The sequence below is a fragment of the Strigops habroptila genome, chromosome 8, assembly GCF_004027225.2.
Source record: "Strigops habroptila isolate Jane chromosome 8, bStrHab1.2.pri, whole genome shotgun sequence".
Taxonomy (NCBI): domain Eukaryota; kingdom Metazoa; phylum Chordata; class Aves; order Psittaciformes; family Psittacidae; genus Strigops; species Strigops habroptila.
This window is the reverse complement of record NC_044284.2, coordinates 20,256,790-20,274,585: the sequence shown is the minus strand read 5'-3', so window position 1 is coordinate 20,274,585 and position 17,796 is coordinate 20,256,790. Positions and strand designations below refer to the sequence as shown.

General features: G+C 35.5%; 1 protein-coding gene across 1 annotated transcript in view; it reads left to right on the top strand.

The window, feature by feature from the left end:
• The window catches only part of DNER (delta/notch like EGF repeat containing), a 129,478-nt gene that overhangs the window by 32,607 nt on the left and 79,075 nt on the right, over window positions 1–17,796 (top strand). The window lies entirely within an intron of this gene.

Sequence of the window (17,796 nt, the reverse complement as noted above, 5' to 3'; positions counted from 1 at the left end):
AAGTCATTACATGTCTGAAATAAAACAAAGGTTTTATTTCAGGCGTGAAGCAGGGACCTACTCCAGAATAACTTTTATGCTGAAAGCCAGGACACTGTGTAGGGTAGATGAGTGGGATTCAAATCTTCAGTATCAGGACCTTACCAACACAGCTGATATAATGAGAAGATTTTCTTTTTTGAAATATTCTAGTTATTCTTGCTTATCCTTCAAAAACTTACTGTATCTTCACAGGAAATGGAGAAAAATGTAAATCCTCTGTTTTTTGTAAAGAAGTAATATAAAAATGTCTTCTATACTTTTCTGGTCTTGAAAGATAAAAGGGCTCTGAATAAAAAAAAGAAAAAAAGAAAAGGTTGAAAATATTTTGAAATGGAATACATTTTGGGAACAGATAGACAAAAGAGTGTAAGTGCACATTTTTTTTTTTTGCTTATGTGAAAAGTTGTCTTAAACAGTGAAATTTACTACTGTTCCATCTTATCTCTAAGAAAATGCTCATAAAATTTAGGCCACATTTTCCTTAAAATAAAAATGATGAATGTAAGCTTTACATTTCAAGGATTAATATGATGAAGTAAAATTGTGTCTAAATGATATTATACACAATCAAAATTTGTCAATATTTGTTGTAGAGTTTGTGTGTAGAAAGGTAGAAGTTTCTGCTAAGACATACTTAAAGAATTTAGCTTTGGGTGGTAGTGGAGGAGGAGAGTGGGGAGTTTTTGTCTTTGGCTCAAATACCATTGTACAGTGAGCTGCCAGTGCAAGCTGTCTGAAGTGTAAATTTATGAATTTAAGAAAGAGTAACAGAAGCCTTTGCCTAAGAGTGACATGTTCCCTAATTACCAAGGCACATTATAATGTATTCCATTAATATTAAAGGATTGTGAAGGGAGTAAATTCCTAGTTAGTTAAACAAGTGCTGGAGTGAAATATGACCTTCTCCCATTAGATCAAGGTGGGAAGAGAGGGTGAATGCAACAAGATAAGAGAGGTGCTGGAACAATGAACGGAACAGACGCAGTAAAAGGCCATCTGTAAGACAGAGGCATCTCATTCTGAAGACAAATCTCAACTACTCTTGACCCTGGACCAGTAGAGAAAGTATATCTGACATTTATGTGATTCACCACTTATTTCTGCCCCCCCTTCTTGCATGAAGATAAATCCACATTTCTGAAATAGTTAAACAGATTTCCACTGTAAGTGTATGATAGCCTTTATAGAGTGCACCTACACTCTAAATCGTAGAAATGTGGCCCATTTCTGACAGTCTCAGCTTGAGGAGTTCTTTTTTGAGTGCCATGTATGTAAAGAGAAGATGTTTTATTTTGTGTTATATAAAGTAGAGGGGCTATTGCACCATCAGTTAAACATAAGCTATTCTTCTCTAATTTAAAAAAGAAAAACCCAAACTTGCTATATACTGTGTTATTATGTTAGAAATTATTGGAATGGTGATTCTGTGACTAAAATACATTGCTGTAAGAAATAACAAAAATGCATATGAAAAACCAGGGAAGTTTCTGATGCAATTTTGAAAATGTTTGCAATTTTTAAGGCAAGTGACTAATAAACAGTGAACAAAGTGATCTATGGAGTATTTTATTCAGTAGAAAGTGCAATCTTTTTAGTTCTGACTACCCTATTCAAGTATTTAGTATTTATACAAATAATTCATATTTTTGGCTGTTTCTCTTTCAAATTTTGTTTTTCCTCTCCAATACTTTTTGAAAACAACCATAACCATTATCTTTCAGTTTGCTTACTCCTAACCTTTCCATCCCTAATGCAATTTCATGATGCCCATGCACACTACCTGGTGCTTGGGTTTTGCCTGTGGGTAAATATTGATTGTAAGAAAAGTGGGGGATGATATCCTGTTTGATTCTGTTTTTCACTGCAGGGATCAGAGAATCTGTAGTATTAGCTAAGTAGTGTGCAAACCGATACATTCAAAATGAAAATTTCTCTGATTCTGTGATTTATCAGGTGTTTGACTTTTTCATACCAATTTTGTGAGACTGTTACTGTATTTAAAGAACATAAAATGAATTTGCTAGGAGTTTTTTGCAGTCCTGTGGGAGGTGCTTGCATTGTTAGATCATTTCTGTACTGCTAGCTGCTATGGGTGTAACTTGTCATATTATTGATTCTTCTGAAACACTGCTGTTTATTTCTGAGTGTGTACTATTGGTCTATCTGTGGCAGAAGTGCTTAGACTGCCATATTAAAAATAATAAAACTGAGAGAAAGAGCTAGGCAATCTAACCAAAAGCTGCTGTTAAAACATTCTTACGTACGTATGTATGGATAAATTAATTAAACAGAAAGTTTTTTCAAAGTTTTCATCCGAAACTTGTTCTTTACAAAAAAATGGTGGAGAAAAGACTTTTGATGCTAAATCAAGAGAATTTATATTATCTAGTTATGCAGATGCTTGTATATTAAGAATGTGGGTGTCATGCAATGATTCGGTTGAAGGGTGTCAGTATTCCTTAAAGAATATAAACTCTGCTGTCTTGTCACGTCGTTACTGATCTTCTTACTTGCTTTGTTTATGAATAGTTCATACTGTCCAAGGGCTTGATTTATTTATTTTTTACATAATTTTTAACTAGCAACTTTAGTTCAGTTTTCCTTCAATATTAAAATACTTAATACTAGTTAGGATGGGTTTTGTAAATAAAACTAATACAGATTGGTGGATTGATGTAGTTGGAAAATCCAGACAAGCCTTATTAGTGCATCTAATAGTTATCATTCAAAGGATAAATCGTATAGTTCATTTATATGTAATATGGAGTAATATGCATTTTTTTCCCTCCATTGCTACATGGCAAGACCTCTTTATGACAAAAAATCAAAGAAGAAAAGATTGCAGTCATCTTTGAGAGCAGAACAGGGAGTTATAAGCTTAGTAAAGAAGCATTCAGTGCACTGCAGTTATTAATCTTGGGTAATATAGCTTGGCCATAGTAAGACTAATGAAGATACAGAATGTGTCCACTGGGATGGAAATAAAAAGATTATTTTTGGAAATATTTCTAGAATACGCAGAACAGGCTAAATAGGTGGAAGAGATCTGGTATTTTTTATTAATAAAACAAAAAAAAGAAGGATGAATCCAGCCCCAGTATGATGATCAGTGCTTTCTTTTGCAAGGTCATTGCAATTTGAAATCTAATAAGTATTGGTGTTGCAAAGCAATAATAAATCAGCAGGCAGAATTTTCTACATTAAATGAAAGAACAATACAGTTGCAGTAGGAAATATTCTAAATTGTGAATATAATTCTAATATAATTAGAATTCTAATTTCAGCACTCTAGATTTCATTTCTAGTTCCAAGCTGATTGTATCATGGGACAAGAAAATATGGGTGGTTACCAACATACGGATAGCTATTCTAGAGGAAACAGAAAATAATTTTAGGCATTTTGCCAGATCATTTGTCATCTAAAACCTGCTTTACTTTGATTTTATTTTTCTGACTTTGCAATCTAAATGTGGACAGAACGAACGTATCATGAAGAAGTTTAGGGTGAGATAGCACCACGCCTCAATCTGCTTGTAATACTGGCCTTCTAGTTTGAAAGTATTTATCTGGCAGATCTCTGTACATGTTTGTGGTGGAATATTTCATGGTGTTTTGGTTTTTTTTTTCTGTGGTAGATGCCACAGCAAGGAGTTCCAGGCACACCTACAGCATTACTTGCTGTGGTTCTACTGGCCTATGGTGCAGGAGGTTTCTGAGGTTAGTTGTTCAGTTGATAGCCAGCTTTTTTTGTTGCATTTTAAACATAAATATCATTGTGTTCCACATAAGACTAACATCATAATGTGAGGAAGTCCTAATTCAGGCAGTCTAGAGGTTGCTCCTTTCTTTTTTAGGAGAACTATTGCATGTTTTATCAGGATTCAAATCCTATTTGAGGTCATAAATTAAAATGAAATTGTTAATTATTTTGTCCTTACTTGGCATTTTTGTGTGCAAGAAATTGTTCCTGAATGTCTTCATAAAATATTCAGTCTGTACTAGTAAAGGCTAATAGAAAAGTAGCACAAGTGTGACAAATCAAGCCAGAAATATATTGGCAAAGCAATGTGGCAAAGCTTGTACAAGAGCCACCTGCTTTTTTCTTACCTTTCAGTCTCTCTCTTGTTTTTTCTAAACTTAATACTAATCTACAATCCCAGGAAGGCAATGATTCCTTAACATTTCTCTGACTTGTAGCTTGCAGGCTCCTCTTTACTTTCTGAATCCATTGAGGGCCTATCTCTCTGTTGGAGAAATTACAGCTTTGGGTGTAATTTAGTATTTTTTTGTATATCTGTGTTTAAATACAATTGTTCTGGCTAATTATTTATGCAGGTGTTGACACTTTGATTCGAAGCAATACATTTTACTGCATGCTTTGTATTAGGCTTTCTAGTCGTCTGTTCCTTTGTTCCCTTTGATATGGCAAAAGCAGTAATGAGCAAAATGGTTTATCTGATTTAAGTGGGAATTTAATGTTTTATTTGCTCTTTTTTGGTTTTACTGTCACAGAAAGTCTGTGTTTTGGCAGAGGAGACCATAAGAATAAAAGTAACTTTTCATGTGCTCCTGTATCTCTCCATTCTTGAGGCTGTAAACATCATTTCCGTACCATTTCAAAAATTCACAATTTCTATTTTTTTTTTTTTTTTTTTTAAACATGTATTTGGTCCTGGAATTCCAGGAGGTATTTATAGAGGATATATGTGAGGAACAATTTAAAAAAAAATATGGCTGGACTTTCTCTTAATCAACTGCAGAATGCTGGGATAATGAATTGGTTACAACCAAGAGATATTGATCCTTCCTGGCTAGCTTGTGATTAAGCAACAGATCGTTTGAGCAGGGAGAGAAAATTGTATGGATTTGGTAAATTTGCAAAGCAAACTTTAAGGTTGGAAGGAGGGACGCTTTATCTTCAACCGTTTTTGGAGAGGAGAGTGGGTTTGCAAGCCTAAATATAGTAAGAAAGCTTCAGGACTGACCTGTAACCCAAGTATCCTAGTGTAGCCTGAACAATGGAAAAGCGATTTTGGTCACATATTGTATTTCCAAGCAACTGTACATCTTTTCTTTACACTTAGTAAAGTGGGTGCATATATGAAGATTCAGTGTCTGAGTGTTAATTGGCTTCATTGTCTTTTCATTGTCAGAAATAAACCATAAGCTAAAGAAGCTGACAGCAAGGACATATGAGAGAGTTTCTCCTGAAACAAGTGGCTCTGTTCCAATGTATGTCAGATCATGAGCTGGATAAAAAAGGATAAAAATAGGAGGGTCTAAAAATTCTGTAGTCTTTTTAAGGCTGTAATTGGAGTAGATGTCCCATGATGGAACTGTAGTTATAATATATATTTTAGCATTTATAGAGAACTTATGGAAGATTTGAATAAGAAGCAGTAGTACTATGCTGGAGAATTTCTAGGAAAGCTTTTTGGAAGGTGAGCAACAGCCGGATTTTTCCAGAACAGGAAAGAGATGGGACTAGGTCATTATCAGATTGTTTCTCTAGCAAACCGTAGTTCTCAATAGTTCTAAAACTTCTTTCTGCTCTGTGCCCTTGTGCCCTGCAACAGGTGTTTTGTTTTGTTTTGGTTTTTTTTTTTTTTGTATTCCTCCTATATATTTATCTTATAAGTAAAAGTAATAATGAAAAGCATATATGGCATATGTGCATAAATAACATTTTTTTTTTAACACTTCAGAATTTTTTTTCCCCTTTGTCTCTTTGGCGAACATTTCAAAAAGTAGTACTTGTGCTACTTTGCTTGTTTTTAATGTAAACAATTGAGATTCTTGGAGTATTTTGCTGCTGAATGCTGAAGAACACATCTGTAGGTAGAGATTTCAGGTTAAAGAGACAGTACCAAGTTTAGCAAGTGCTCAGTGCTGACTCATTTTTTTAAATGATTGTATAATCTTATGTAAAATACTTGCATTCTTCTCTCCTTGCAATACAAATCTATTTCTCTGTGGTAAAAACTGTAGCACTAGTCATATCTCCCCTCTATTTTATCTGTAACTCAATGTCTAGTTACAATAAAGAATCGTGAACCCATGATTCATCATCTTTAATATTAGAAAATCCGACTGATTCTGTGAATAGATGTTTTGATTAATGAATACTTCTTTCACTTGTATTGTCAAAATATGTTTTTGTCTCTCCTGGTCAGCTTCTCTTAGCTTCTTTCAATCTTGCTCTAGACTTTCTCCCCCGGTATTTATTTCCTATCCTAGTTCAGATTTGTCCCCCTCCTACATCTGAAAGGTTTCCTGGGCATAAGGAAAAAAAAAAGAGATGCAAGACAAATGAGGAGAAAATTATGTTCACGACTTTTCTTTTTACTGTCCATATTTTTGTTATCTTTTTAACTCCTTATCTCAATTAAACCAATTTTCGAACCAACTAACAGTGAGGGAACAGAGAATAGTGACAGAATTTATAGCACAATGAGGTGATGTTGTGTTTTACGATTTTGCAAACATAGTATTAAGAATCTTATCCTATTCCATTGCACTTTCTATCCTCAGAGGGAATGGCAGTTGTGTAGTGTCTTATAATATCATGTAACCTGACAGAATAAGATGTGTAGGATATGGCACAACAGGGATTTAATGAGCCATTTTTTCGTCCATCACCAGAAACTTCCTGCAAGGCATGCCCATAGCAGTGGTTTAAAATTGTTACATTTCTTCTCCTATTTTTGCTATATTTTTTAGAAGTTTGCTTTAGTATAAGCATATTTGCTGAAGGTGAAGTACAAAATATTGATGCAAGATGTGTTTGTGTAGTTTTCAAAAATTTTAAAAATATTTGAGTTTTATCAAAAGATACTGTCGAATCCCATTATGTAAATAGATGCATGTACAAATTGAATTTAATGAGTGTGATGGGTCCCCAGAGACAGACACACTTCTGTGTAAAGTATACTATACTGTCTTGCTATTTGTAGACTAAGTGTTTGGCTGCCTGTTCAAATGTTTCCTGCACCACCATCTTTCAATACAGTTTCAATAGTAGCATTTTTAATATTGTGACTAATGCTTATATCAGAGCTAAGCACCATGAGTGACAGTACGCAAGAGCTTCACTAATGCGTGTGACTTGAGGCAATATGGTAACCCCAGAAATAACCTAGAATTCTTTTATAGTAGCAGGAAGTATTCTCTTGAATTCTTATAGCTGTTTCAAAAGGAGGCAAGTGCTTCAGCTCCAAAAAACCCCATAATCTGGAGGAAAAGAATGTCCATAAATAAACACTTCTTGCTTCTGGAGTGCTATCAGACACTCTTGTGTGTCTTTCTACCCATTATATCATTAATCAGTATGAAAGAGTACCTTTCAAAAGCCCTGACGTTTGTCACCAAAAAAGAATGTTTTGTTATAAGACTTAATGGAATCTTGCAAAAAAATAGAGAGAAAATGATTAAATATACAAGGATGCATACAGGACTCTAACTAATGAAAGGCTGCCTGAGCTGTCTGCGGGAAATAGAATTCTGCTGCTATTGTCTTTGTATTCGATACAAAGCTTTGCAGCATGACTATGATCAAATCTGCAAATCTTTACCCTCCTGCTTCGTGTGGGTAATTGCCATTGCATATTGTACATGTGTGCAGGAGACGTACAGAACCTCAGAGCGTCTGTCTCTAAACCAATAAAGGCAATAAATTTTGTCCTTGAATAATGTGTCATATATACAGTAAATGACATACATATAGTGATAAAACAAATGAGGGTCATTGTAAGAATTGGTTTCAATATTTTGATCAGTGTGATGAAAGGACCAGAGAAAAAAGCAGGTATTATCACTATACATGTGTACAAATTCAAGGTATTCCCACATCTCTAGTACTCTCTCTCCACCTCAAAATTACTGAATGATAATGAGCCAGAGGTAACAACTTCTGAATATCTAGGACTTTTCTTGTTCACCTCTTTCCAAACACAGTTGTGACAGAAGCCTCTAATATCATAAATGATGTGAAGAAGAGAGAATATCACAGGATAAGGAGTAAGGACATATAATAAAATTACTGAACAGAAAATTTAAATAAGATTAAAGGAATATTGGAATATTGCCTCATTCAGCACAGAAATTCTACAGTTTAGTTAGTGCCATAGAATTTTTTTAGATGCCATGAAGTATTGTGGAGTTCAGAAGAAGATAACTCTAATTTATAGCATTAAAACATGAAGGCACCTGACCAATAGACATAAATTAGTATTGGAATTATTAGCTAAAACAATGGAAGTCATTCGAAGAGAGTAATAAAGCATTTGGAGAAGTAAAACATATGGACGATGACCACTGACATAAGCTTCAACTTCTCTGGATACAGACTGATTCATGAGGGTAAACCATCAAAAGGGAAATTTGTCTGAATGAGAGAAATTGTAGGATGGCATTGCTTCAAAAAATACTCTTATTTCTAGAGTTTATATGGGACAGCAAAATGGCAGCATGCACACAGTGTAGTTTGACAGATATAAGGTCATTCGATATTTGACCTCATGCACAAAATTAATAGGATTGCTTATTTAGGTCACAGCCCTACTTTCTACAGTGCTAGAAAAATGGGCTGTAAAGTGTTGTATCTGATTTCGTAGATGCCAGTGTTTAGGCCAATGGAAAGAGAAACTAAGGCAAAAAAACCCCTATAATCGTTTATGCCCTAAAGGGTCAGGACCCCTTCATTTGTACCCTTTCATCTAGAGGGGGCACAAATTCTGTAACGTATTTCAGGAACTGTTCATTAATGTTGTAATGCATTTGGTAACAACTTTGATTCTTAGGGCAGACTTAAAATAATAGATGATGAGTTTATTGCTGGGCACTAGTTTACTGAGAGGTGACTAATCTTACCATTTATTTCTACATGTGCCTTTCATCATGTTGAATACTGAGTATGCATGGCATCCTGGAGACATCAGTAAGAAGATCTTACAACAAACAACTTTCTGCTTGTTATCTTTGATGTGACAGAGAAAAAAAAAGTACACATATTGAGGATTAGTTCTCCTATTTGTAATGACAGGCTCCTTGTAACTTGGTGCAAGAGAGCTGAGATTGCATACCGCTGTCCCAGAGAGGTGGGTTAAACACCAAATATCTATTTCCCTAGACCTAGAGATTTTCGAGGTAGTTTGCTGTTTGAATTGTCCTATCAGGAAGCCACAGTTCTCTGCATGAAAGAAATTAAAAGTTTGTGTGTATAACTAGAAGTTGTGAGAATGACCAAGAAGCTGAAATTACAAGAAAACAATCAAAACCTGACATTAGAAAAATTGTATTTATATAGGCTAGAAAGATAAAACCCTGAACAATTGTTGTTGTAACTGACATGAAAAAATGATCATCCAGCTTATTTTAATACAAATTTTAGAAGGTCTTTTGGACCACAAGATAAATTTAAAAAATAGCCCCCAATAGGTTTTTCTACTGACTGAGCAAACCGGTTATTTCAGATGAGATTAAAAGAAAAATTGCCTCTAACCACTGAATAAAATGACCTATTTTATGCATCTGAAGATTGGCTTATTCTCAACTTTCAGGCATATGTTGCTGTTGTCATACCTTAACAAGTGTGTTAGCTGCCATGAAGTAACTGAGTTCACTCTTAGCCTGCCATAAAATGTGAGATAAAACGTAGTTTGAACTGCTTTCACAGAGCAAAAATCACAGGAGCAGAGAGTGTGACGATGGGAATGAGTGTCAACACGAGTGAGTGATGATGTTTAAGCAAGGAGAAGCAGAGAAAATTTGGGCTTTTATCTCTGTTCTAAACATTGTTCAAATATTTAATCCAATTATTTCTTGCAGTAAAATGATATTCTTCAGGATTAGGAGCTGGATGTTGATTTGAAACTCTTTATGTGCAGGCAGGTGCTTTGTTATGAGATAAAGGCTTCTATACTGTCTCTGACTGTGTCTTAAAAGAAAAAGTCATTTGTGACCAGAAAACTGTTTAGGTTCCTAATCGACGCAGGAAGGCTTCAAGTCTTTGTCTGCTGTAACAACCAGAGAAATGCAGGCAGCTACTTCAGACTGGCATCCCTTTTCACTGAATCTCTTTAGATGTCAGTTCTGCTCAGTGTGTTATATTAAGTACTTGATGTGTAACCTTCAATAACCATATGAAAAATGTAGCTGAGTCTTGGAATTCTAATCCTGAGCCAAAATTATTAAAATTAAGTATATATTAATATAGACAGGAAAGTGTTTTTAAAATAGAGATAATGGGGAATAACTTAATCCAACACAGCAATACAGAGAACACATACTGAGAGAATGCATTCGTGTGTTCACAATTTTTTTCATTTTCCAGTATTTCTACAACTAACCAATATTTTAGCTTTTGATCTGGCAGGATGTTTAAGTATGAGAAATAAGAAAATAGAAGGAGCATACATATCTGTGGCTTACTGTGGTGTCAGTAGTACTGCACAGAGTGCAGTAATGTTGGTTGTAATGCTGACCGACATTTGAAAGCGCTGGAGAACCTGTGTGATGCTCATCTATTTGGCCAGGTGCATAAGCATTTTATTGATTGCTGAATGTCTCAGCTGGTGAAATGTCTCCTTTCTGATGTATAGTGGCTTGAAATTATAATGACTTCTTTTCAAACTCCCCAGATTTTAATTGGGTTTTTTTTCATACTTGATTTGGAAAATGTGGCATCAGTGGTCTGCTGAGTATATCATATTGCCTAGATACCTTGTGGTGTGTTTATTATCTTTTCCTGTTTTCACAGCCTCTTGCGGGCAAAAAGCTATGAGAGTAGCCAATTGTCACATCTATTGAGTTGTTCAAATTTTCATGTGGTGTTGATGGTTCAACTGCATAGTTTTACTGCACAACTCACTGAGCTATTCAGTCCTTGTTACAAGATCTATCTGTCTGTTTTGCTGTATCTTATCTAGAAAATGTCTGAAGCCTCAGACTTCTAAATCAAGAAATGTCATGAGTACTTGAACTAATGAAGTCTTGTTTTATATGAATTTGGGTCTTGAGGTTGATTGATGTTGATGCTAAAGAAAATGGAAATGTTGCTGTTGTTCCTGTTGAACTTTTGTAAGAGTGCTCTGTCTTGTAGCTAGCTTGCTATATAATAAAGAGTGAACTTCTGCTGTGGTCTTTTTGCCAGTTAGAGCAATTATACAGGCTTGATCCTCTATCTGGTTGCTTGTTCGTGCAATGGAAGTGAAGGAAGTTTAATTATTTTTGAGATCTCTAGAAAAATATCAAATATGGTGCTTTCACAGCAGTCAATATTTGTAAGCGTGGACAGACATAGATTGTATAAAACTTGATATACATGAATAGAGGCTAGAGTGTGCTGTGTTCATAGTTGATTTATGAACAGATGAAAATTTAGGAATTCAATATCTTCTTAATTTCATTAGAATAAGTAATTTCTTTAATCAGCTTTGAAAATCCCAGTAGTATATTATTTGGGATTTTTTGTTTAGATCAAAGATATTTTAACTGTATTCCTCCCTAGGCGAGTTGTGATGCCATCATAACTCAGAGCATTCATGGCAGAACATGTGTGATATTTTCATAGTGAAATAATAGGATAAGTTCTAAACAGATGTATTGTGTTACTCTAACAAATTTAATGGTTTGTCTTCAGAATTGTCCCCTAGCTTTACCAGCCGTAATCAGAGTGCCACTGGAGTCCCATTTAACAGTTATAATGTTGGTTGCCAACCCTTGCTGAGAGTAACATGAGATGATGCTGTGGTAAACCTCAATTCTAATCTTCACAGAGCTATTGGTGCTTCTTAGATCCTCTCTGATAAGTAGTTGACCTATCTTCAGGATGGATATTCTGCTTCATTTTGTTTTTTAAAAGCATTTTTGGTAAGTGTGGGTATTGCTGAAAAACATAATAAGTTAGCTTGTCTACTTGAAATGAGATATTAAATCTACTACATCTAGACAAATAGCAAACAGTTTGAATGGCCTTTCCAAACAGGATAAAGGACAATAATAATAATAAAAAAAAAAACTGATGAGAAAAGCTGAGAAAAACTGTAAAGTGATTCTCAATAATTATTCATGTACATGCTTATACATAGCAGTAATCTGTGGTTAATGTGAAATAGATATTTAACTTTTGTTGAGGGAGAGGAAAAGTGATATCCATTTATTTTGTAGTTATTTCAGTATGCCTTGAGGTAAGAATGTGCCTGAGGATAGGTAGAGCAAAGCAGTTGATGTATGGTAACTTATTATGCAAGGATAACTTAGCCTTTTGCCAGAGCTCTGTTTTTAAAATCTATCATGCTTTTCAAAATTTGCCTTGTTATGTTTGCTGGTTTTTCAAATAGATTTGGGCAGCCATGCTTTGGTTCTCAATTAAACAGACAATTTCTTTAGGCATTTTTTTGCCGCTTCACTGAAGTAAAGAAAACGTTTTCTATCCATTTATTACATTCACTGGCAGTTTCATCACTCTGAATATTCAAAACTCACACAGTGAGAATGGCAGCATGGAAGCAATCCAAAATGCTTGTAGTTAATGGTGTTTCAAAGAATCATGTTCTGAATTATCTGATAAAAGTTGCCCTTCTTTATTAGATTTATTGATATCATTCTTGATGGGTTGGGAGCATTGAGTGGAATTGCTAAAAGAAAACAGTAAATGTTTACTTCTAGAAAGAAGTTGCTCACATTGTAGTTTTGGTATAATACAGTTCTTGACATTAGCCTCTGAACCTTGATTAATTCCAATTCTGTGTTGCAGCTTGTAGTTAGTTTTGCAGAACTGAAACTCATGGAGCTGCCATATGAATGTTTTATGTAATATAAAAATGTTTTGTCTTGCTTAGATTGTTTTGAGGGATGGGAAAGAAAGCCATGATTGCTCTGGTTTCCAGGACCTCATATGTTGCTTGAGTCTCACTGAGTCACAAGACAAGTCTTTTCTCAAAATAGAAGAAAATGTGTTTATTTTATACTCACCTCAGTGCTTTTTCTGTGGACACTTTGTAGAACATCTGTTTGTTTTTTCTTAAATTATTCTCATTTTCTGGTCTTTCATTTTCTAGTTTGCATTAATATTTAGTGTGTGATAGAATCAGATATAAAATTTCACAGTGTGAGGAATTGAATGAGGCTGAGTTTAATAATTTGAACATAGTTAAAACATTCTTATATTTCTAGATAATCTCTCTTGCCATTGCTAAGTAAAAGATTTAAATCTGATTCCATCTCTTTTTCATCAATTAATGCACATGCAAAGATAGTATATTTCAGATGTGCTTATAAGAAAAAAAATATTTTCTACTTACTTCATTAAAACCAAACTAATAATATTTTAGACCATAAATTTTAATTATTTCTAAAGTATTCAGAAGTTGATAACTTCTAGTGTACTGTGCACAGCTTGAAATTGATGTGTCTGATCCGTTTTCTCTGCTGGTGATAACACTTTTGATCACAGTTGTCTGCTTTTGCATTAGGAAATTTCTTCAGCAGTGTAGGTGCAAAGCCAGTGTTACTGATTTAAATTTCTCCTAAGATCTGTTGTTACCACAACACATGAAGGAACTAGTTGTCTAAATAGCAATCAGCTAAAGACACTTTACATATTTGAAAACCATAACATTTTATCCTGGAAAAATTACCTCAGGGAGCCACTGAAGAGCCATTGGAAACTTTTGGACTATGTCAGCTTTTAATGTCTGAAGCCTATTTTGGAGGTTTTGAGTGGAACTATACACATGTAAAATACCAGCCTTTAACATTTTTGAGGCAGCTTCGCTTTGTGAACAGGTTGACATTCACTATGTAGAATGGATTTAAACGATCTGCTGAATTCCTAATATGAGGACTGGCTTTATCCTGGTTTTTTGTATTTTAACAATGTTGCAAGCTGGTATAACGTTGTTTGTGGCTGTAGGCAACAGCAATAAAAATTGACCCAAAAGTTAGTTTTGTACTAACACACCCAAGAGGAGAGCCACAGGTGGAAGACAGGTTTTGCACAGTGTTTAAGAGCTTATCTATAGCCTTCTCTCTAGGCTTATCATTCTATTTTTTGAAGCTCTCTTGGGGAATCTATTTGGTCTGTCTCCAGGTAGAACAAGTAGAACCACTCTGAAGACATGCTGAATGAACATAAAATATGACAAATTGCTGTCACCACAAGGAGTACCAGCAGAAAGATTGTCTTTCTATTTGGAGAAGTCCTGCAGATTTACATCTTGCTATATTTTATCTTAAACTGAAAACTTAGAAACATTTGGACTGGCTGGCAAACAATCTATGTTTGTGAGTGTGACTCTTAATCAAGCCTAGTGTTTATACCATATTTAATCTGCATTTGGAAAATTAACTGCAATATGAAGGGCACCTTAGAATGAGTCTATCTTAGGATTTTATTGGAAAAATACTCCAAAGATTACAACTGTCCAGGCATATGGAATAGTAATCACATGCAAATACATTTTATGATTTTCAGCTCAGCTTTGTCAGCTGAAACTGCTGACTGTGCCTATTTAGTCAGTGAATGTATTATGAAAACTGACAGGCTATTAAATGGAGAAATGGTGATGAAAACAAGAAACCTAGATACTAAATACACTTTCTTAATCAAGATTATTGAAATTCTACACCTAAAAATAATCTAGAATTTTTTAATAGTGATCATATTGTGCTTGTCAAGGTGCTTCTCAGAGTCCTTGCTAACAATTCCTTCTTGCCTTGGACAGGACTAGAAGAACCACAGAAACATCACAACCAGCAGAGATTAATCAATTTTATTTCCTCATCTCTTTTTAGCTGCTAATTAAAATGAACTTTCTGTAGTTCAACAGAAAACTTTCATGCACAAAAGACATTTCATTGTTTTGATAGGCTTACTGAAAGAAAAATGAGCTTTAGAATTAACAGTAACTAAGAAAAGGGAATGATAAGTTAAAATCCTGCAAAGTACTTCATAAAACTAAATTCTGAGTTGTATCACTGAAGTTCTACATCTACACTCATCTTTTTTATTCTTCATCTAAACCAAACAGCCTTAATTATTTTCATTTCCACTGTGTGTGGAAGGTTAGTGGCGATTCATGGGCAACAGTAAGCAGTGCTTTTCATGAAGCGCATCTGTTTCCAGTCAAATGAGCTCACAACAGTTAACAGCAAGCAACATGTATCACAGAACACTTATTATTTTGCTTGTAAAGTGAATGGTTGTATTCACTAATTGGAAAAATGCTCTTTATTTTTGAAAAGAATAATATCCCACATTTTAGGTGTGATGAGAACAATTATATTTCCTCAGAATAGAATAAATGCTGATTTATTAATAAAAATGAGTTATGTGAATTTGGATTAACTGTGAAAGAACGAGTAAAGAGCTTATCCAAAAATAGGATAGTTGCATGTCTTTGAAACTTAGATCTAGTCCAAGCAACCAGAACATGAAAAAGCTGTTGCAAAATTTTTTTAACTGGGCTTTGTTTACACATCAACACTTTTTATCTTCAATGCTCTTAAAAGCAAATTTCCTGTGGAAATCTCTGCTGCTTGGCAGTGGGATCAAGCTTAAAATGTAATTGACAAACCACAGAACAGAACCAGGCTTTGTTCCTTCCTAGAAATTGTTATTTTCTTTTGTGTTGCTTATTTTGTGGAGAATCAATTTAGAAATTGTTCTTTGAGAACTTACATATTCTCTTGATTTGCAGGAGACAGAGACTCTAAGGAGATAAGCCCATCTGATCACAAAAATCCGTACTTCCTTGATACTTTATATATTAAGTATATGTAAGCTTACTATATAGTTGAGTTCTAAAAATGAAGAAGAGTCAAAGCTTGATCCTGGTATCTAATGTATCACTCAGCACGTATGAGATGTGTCCCCATGCAAAGTAAACAACATTCAGAGCTGTAACTGAACCACAAAATAAATGAGTAGACCACATCTTTTGGACTGTCTTCCATGGCCTCTAACTCTTCTGCACCAGTCAGTACAAAATCTAACATTCATCATTAACTGTCTCTGAAGTTAACTTTCATAATAATGTTTCCCCTGTTTTCTGTCAAGAAATGTTACAGAGGTTGGGATATACAAAAATCCAGCCAAAGAAAGAATTCTAGCTGAGGTCAATAATAGTACTGTTTTACATAAGAAGGTGTAATAATAGGATTTGGTGTTACTGACATGAGGCCTCTGAACTAATCACCGCAGCAGCATCATTAGTGTTGGAAAGGACCTCTGGATATCACCTAGTCCAATCCCCCTGCCAAGGCAGGGCCACCTAGACCAGGTTACACAGGAGCACGTCCAGGCTGGTTTTGAATATCTCCAGAGAGGGAGACTCCACAACCTCCCTGGGCAACCTGTTCCAGTGCTCTGCCACCCTCAATGTAAAGAAATTCTTTCTCATGTTGAGGTGAAACTTCTTGTATTTTAGTTTATCGCCAGTACTCCTCGTCCTGTCACTGGGTACCTCTGAAAAGAGTCTGGCACCATTCTCCTGGCACCTGCCTTTGAGATATTTATATGCATTAATGAGATCCCCTCTCAGTCTTCTCTTCTCTAGACTAAACAATGGAAAGGTAAAATTTATAGCGTAGACCCAGTACTTTTTAAAATGACATTGAGGATATATAAAACTTATGTAGTTCCTATGATAATTGAAACAAATGCTTAATTATAAAAAACTGTGGTGTGTTCCAGAGAAATATAATAAGAAGCATTGCTTATGAAGGGAAGGACTGGAATATTGCACAGGGGAGAGCTGGTAACCTTTAGGAGTGGAGCACTTGGGTGAAATTTGTGTTTAAAGACTGAGAAAATGTGTATTTCCAATTATGGGTTCTCACTTTGATGTGAAGACAAATCAAGGGAACTGCCTGGCTGTCTTGGTTCATCAAATGGCTGAGTGAGTCAGCAGTGTGATTTAGCTCTGACTAAGGCAAACATAGAATCATAGAATCATAGAATAGTTAGGGTTGGAAAGGACCTTAAGATCATCTAGTTCCAATCCCCCTGCCGTGGGCAGGGACACCTCGCACTAAACCATGTTGCCCAAGGCTCTGTCCAACCTGGCCTTGAACACCACCAGAGATGGGGCATTCACAACTTCCTTGGGCAACCTGTTCCAGTGCCTCACCACCCTCACTGTAAAGAACTTCTTCCTTATGTCTAATCTAAACTTCCCCTGTTTAAGTTTGAGCCCATTACCACTTGTCCTATCACTACAGTCCCTAATGAAGAGTCCCTCTGCCAGCATCCTTATAGGCCCCCTTCAGATACTGGAAGGCTGCTATGAGGTCTCCATGCAGCCTTCTCTTCTCCAGGCTGAACAGCCCCAACTTTCTCAGCCTGTCTTCATACGGGAGGTGCTCCACCCCTCTTGTCATCCTCGTGGCCCTCCTTTAGACTTGCTCCAACAGCTCCATGTCCTTTTTATGTTGAGAACACCACAACTGTACACAATACTCCAAGTGAGGTCTCACGAGAGCAGCGTAGAGAGGCAGGATCACCTCCTTTGACCTGCTGGTTACGCTTCTTTTGGTGCAGCCCAGGATAGACTTTCTGGGCTGCAAGCGCACACTGCTGGCTCATGTTAAGCTTCTCATCAACCAACACCCCCAAGTCCTTCTCCGCAGGGCTGCTCTGAATCTATCTTAAGTAATATCAAGGAAGCTATTTCCAGGACAAAAAAAAGTACCGATGCATTTACAAAAGCCAGTGCTAAACTTTGGAGTTCAGAGTGCAAAAATGAGTACATGAAT